Below are 5,577 nucleotides of genomic sequence, written 5' to 3' on the forward strand. Positions count from 1 at the left end.
ATATACGATAAACCCACAGCAAACATTATCCTCAATGGTAAAAAATTGAAAGAATTTCCTGTAAAGTCAGAAAGAAGACAAGGGTGCCCATTCTCACCACGACTACTGAACATAGTTTTGGAAGTTCTAGCCACAGCAATCAGAGAATAAAAAGAAATAAAAGGAATCCAGATTGAAAAAGAAGAAGTAAAACTCACTGTTTGCAGATGACATGATCCTCTACATAGAAAACCCTAAAGACACCACCAGAAAATTACTAGAGCTAATCAATGAATATAACAAAGTTGCAGGATATAAAATTAACACACAGAAATCCCTTGCATTCCTATACACTAACAATGAGAAAGCAGAAAGAGAAATTAAGGAAACAATTCCATTCACCATTTCAACGAAAAGAATAAACTAATTAGGAATAAATCTACCTAAAGAAACAAAAGACCTATACATACAAAACTATACACCACTGATGAAAGAAATCAAAGCTGACATAAATAGATGGAGAAATATATCATGTCCGTGGATTGGAAGACTCAATTTGGTGAAAACGAGTATACCAACCAAAGCAATCTATAGATTCAATGCAATCTCTATCAAGCCACCAATGGTATTTTTCAGAGAACTAGAACAAACAATTTCACAGTTTGCATGGAAATACAAAAAATCTTGAATAGCCAAAGCAATCTTGAGAAAGAAGAATGGCACTGGAGGAATCAACCTGCCTGACTTCAGACTATACTACAGAGATACAGTCATCAAGACAGTATGGGACTGGCACAAAGACAGAAATATAGATCAATGGAACAAGATAGAAAGCCCAGAGATAAATCAATGCACATGTGGACACCTTATCTTTGACAAAGGAGGCAAAAATATACAATGGAGATAAGGCAAACTCTTTAACAAGTGGTGCTGGGAAAACTGTTCAAACACTTATAAAAGAATGAAACTAGAACATTTTCTAACATCATACACAAAAATAAACTCAAAATGGATTAAAGATCTAAATGTAAGAGTAGAAACTATAAAACTCCTAGAGGAAAACATAGGCAGAACACTCTCTGACATTATAGTGGAAATAGAAACAAAAGTAAACAAATGGGACCTAATTAAACTTAAAAGCTTTTGCACAGCTAAGGAAACTATAAGCAAGGTGAAAAGGCAGCTTTCAGAATGGGAGAAAATAATAGCAAACAAAGAAACTGACAAAGAATTAATCTCAAAAATATACAAGCGGCTTATGTAGCTCAATACCAGAACAACCCAATCAAAAAGTGGGCCAAAGAACTAAACAGATATTTCTCCAAAAACACATACACATGTCTAACAAACACATGAAAAGATGCTCAGCATCACTCATTATCAGAGAAATGCAAATCAAAATCATAATGAGGTCAGAATGGCTTATGCGGTCAGAATGGCTGCTATCAAAAAGTCTACAAACAATAAATGCTGGAGAGAGTGTGGAGAAAAGGGAACCCTCTTACACTGTTGGTGGGAATGTAAACTAGTACAGCCACTATGGAGAACAGTGTGGAGATTCCTTAAAAAACTGGAAATAGAACTGCCATATGACCTAGCAATCCCACTCTTGGGCATATACACCGAGGAAACCAGATCTGAAAGAGACACGTGTACTCCAGTGTTCATTGCAGCACTGTTTATAATAGCCAGGACATGGAAGCAACCTAGATGCCCATCAGCAGACGAATGGATAAGGACGCTATGGTACATATACACCATAGAATATTACTCAGCCATTAAAAAGAATTCATTTGAATCAGTTCTAATGAGATGGATGAAACTGGAGCCCATTATACAGAGTGAAGTAAGCCAGAAAGATAAAGACCAATACAGTATACTAATGCATATATATGGAATTTAGAAAGATGGTAATGATAACCCTATATGCAAAACAGAAAAAGAGACATAGATGTACAGAGTAGACTTTTGGACTTTGCGGGAGAAGGCAAGGGTGGGATGTTCTGAGAGAACAGCATTGAAACAAGTATACTATCAAGGGTGAAACAGATCACCAGCCCAGGTTGGATGCATGAGACAAGTGCTCAGGGCTGGTGCACTGGCAAGACCCAGAGGGATGGGATTCAAGGGAGGCAGGGGGAGGACCGGGATGGGGAACACATGTAAATCCATGGCTGATTCATGTCAATGTATGGCAAAAACCACTACAATATTTAAAAGTAATTAGCCTTCAACTAATAAAAATAAATGAAAATAAATAAATAAATAAGAAGAATTTTAAAAAAAGCCTACAAACAATAAATGCTGGAGAGAGTGTGGAAAAAATAGAATCCTCTTATGCTGTTGGTGTGAATGCAAACTAGTATAGCCACTATGGAGAACAGGGTGGAGATTTCTTAAAAACCTGGAAATAGAACTGCCATATGACCCAGCAATCCCACTGCTGGGCATACACACCAAGGAAACCAGAACTGAAAGAGACACGTGTATCCCAATGCTCATCACAGCACTGTTTACAATAGCGAGGACTTGGAAGCAACCTGGATGTCCATTGGCAGACAAATGGATAAGAAAGTTGTGGTCCATACACACAATGGAATATTATTCAGCTATTAAAAAGGACACATTTGAGTCAGTTCTAATGAGGTAGATGAAACTTGAGCCTATTATACAGAGTGAAGTAAGTGAGAAAGAAAAACACCAATACAGTATATTAATGCATGTATATGCAATTTAGAAAGATGGTAACAATGACTCTATGTGAGACATGAAAAGAGATATAGATAAAGAACAGACTTTTTAACTCTGTGGGAGAAGGCGAGGGTGGGATGATTTGAGAGAACAGCATTGAAACATGTATATTACCATATGTGAAATAGATGACTAGTCCAAGTTCCATGCATGAAACTGGGCACTCAAAATCAGTGCAATGGGACAACCCAGAGGCATGGGATGGGGAGGGAGGTGGGAGAGGGGTTCAGGACGGGGGGACACATGTACACCCATGATTGATTCATGTCAATGTATGGCAAAACCACCATGATATTGTAAAGTAATTAGTCTTCAATTATAATAAATAAATAAATTTAAAAATAAAATAGTCAAAAGGTAGAAACAACCCAAATGTCCAAATGATAAGTCAATAAACAAAATGTAATATAACCATACAATGGAATATTAATCAACCATAAAAAGGAAGGAAATTCTGACACATGCTAAAATATGGCTGAAACTTAAAAACATCATGCTGAGTAAAAGAAACTAGACCCCAAAGGCCACATATTATATGATTCTGTTTATACAAAATATCCTAAATAGGTAAATCCATATAAACAGAAAGCCAGTTTAGTGGTTGCCAGAAGTTAGAGTGGGGGAGGAATGGAGACTGACTGCTTAATGGTAATGGGGTTTTCTTTGGAGGTAGTGAAATGTTCTGGAAGTAGAAAGTGGTAATAATTGCACAATGTTGTGAATATACTAAATGTCACTAAAGTTAAATTTTATATGTATTTCACTACAATGAAAAAAAGTAATAAATCTCACTTATACAAGGTTGGCCTTCAAGAAGTTTTAATATAGGATCTAAATGAACCTTGATGATATTATGCCAAGTGTGAAAAAAATAAAAAGTGAAGTCGCTCAGTTGTGTCCAACTCTTTGTGATCTCGTGGACTACAGCCTACCAGGCTTCTCTGTCCATGGGATTCCCCAGGCAAGAATACTGGAGTGGTTGCTATTTCCTTCTCCAGGGGATCTTCCTGACCCAGGGATAGAACCGAGGTCTCCCGCCTTGCAGGCAGACGCTTTACCCTCTGAGCCACCAGGGAAGTGATGTTAACCAGTCACAAAAAGACAAGAACTGTATGATGCCACTTATATGAAGTATCTTAACTAGTCTAACACATCGAGACACAAAGTAGATTGGGGATTACCACAGGCTGGGGGAGGGGAAGTATGGAATTGTTGTTTAGTGCATACAGCGTTTCGGTTTTGCAAAATAAAAAAGTTCCAGAGATCTGATGTACAGCAGTGTGGATATAGTTAACATTACAGAACTGTACACTTAACATGGTTAAGACAGTACATTCTACGCTATGTGTTTTCACCACATTTGAACAACATATAAATATATGGGATCTGAGGGGTGGAATCCTAGAGATTCTGGCACTACTACAGATTTATATATTTTTTAAAACATGTTTACTTAAAAAAAAAAAAAAAAAACTTGTGATCTAATCCCTTAGAAGAAAAGTCAGTTGTCTCACCCCATGTTACTAATGTTACCTGGGACCAGGAAGTCCCCCAAATTTTCTAGATCTATGTTTATATTTTCCTGTAGTTAATGGGGAGCCATGGATGAATTTATGTGTTAACTACCTAATGGAACCTTAATGGCAGGATGGCCTCTTTATTTGCCTCCCTTCTTCCTGTTTTCTGTTTATTGACTGATTTACTGCACAGATATTCTTCCACCAAGAGAAATGATAAGCAAAAACTGATCACTATTACCCCTTATCCACTATTATCCCTTATGAAACAATGGAAACAGTGACAGACTTTATTTTCTTGGGCTCCAAAATCACTGCAGATGGTGACTGCAGCCATGAAATTAAAAGATACTTGCTCCTTAGAAGAAAAACTATGACTAACCTTGACAGCATATTAAAAACAGAGACATTAATTTGCTGACAAAGTCCATCTAGTCAAAGCTATGGTTTTCCAGTAGTCAAGTATGGATGTGAGAGTTGGACCATAAAGAAAGCTGAGTGCTGAAGAACTGATGCTTTTGAACTGTGGTGCTGGAGAAGACTCTTGAGAGTCCCTTCGACTGCAAGGAGATCAAACCAGTCAATCCTAGGAAATCAGTCCTGAATACTCATTGGAAGGACTGAGGCTGAAGCTCCAATACTTTGGCCACCTGATGTGAAAAACTGATCCATTGGAAAAGATCCTGATGCTGGGAAAGATTGAAGGTGGGAGGAGAAGGAGACAACAGAGGATGACATGGTTGGATGGCATCACCGACTCAATGGACATGCGCTTGAGCAAGCTCCAGGAGTTGGTGATGGACAGGGAAGTGTGGCATGCTCCAGTCCATGTAGTCACAAAGAGTTGGACATGACTGAGTGACTGAACTGATACTGATAACTGATTATCCCTTATGAATCAGGCTGGCAAGAAATTTAATAGTGGAGAGAGGAGAATAACATTGTTACTTCATATTATGTGTAGATTTCAATAGAGGCAGGTGGAATCACAAATGACTGCATATGTCCTTTACGAGACGACTCATCAGAGAGCTACTAGTCTGCCTGCCAGCCATGCTAGTTTCTTGAGTTCTGCCCCATATTGTAAAGGATGAAAAGATTGGTACACTGCCCAAGATGGAGCATCTGGGGAAGCACGTGTGGTTTGGAGTCAAGCAGGCCTGGGCTGAGCCACTTACAATCTGTGTGAACTTGGACTTGTCACTTTATCTCCATGGGCCTTACATTTCCCATCTGTTAGGGACTGTACTTTGTGAAGTTGTTCTGAGGATGACAGGAGATAATATATGTGAAGGGCTTAGCCAGATTCTGGCACATGAAAAGTAGACAA

This window comes from Cervus elaphus, chromosome X (genome assembly GCF_910594005.1).
Source record: "Cervus elaphus chromosome X, mCerEla1.1, whole genome shotgun sequence".
NCBI lineage: Eukaryota > Metazoa > Chordata > Mammalia > Artiodactyla > Cervidae > Cervus > Cervus elaphus.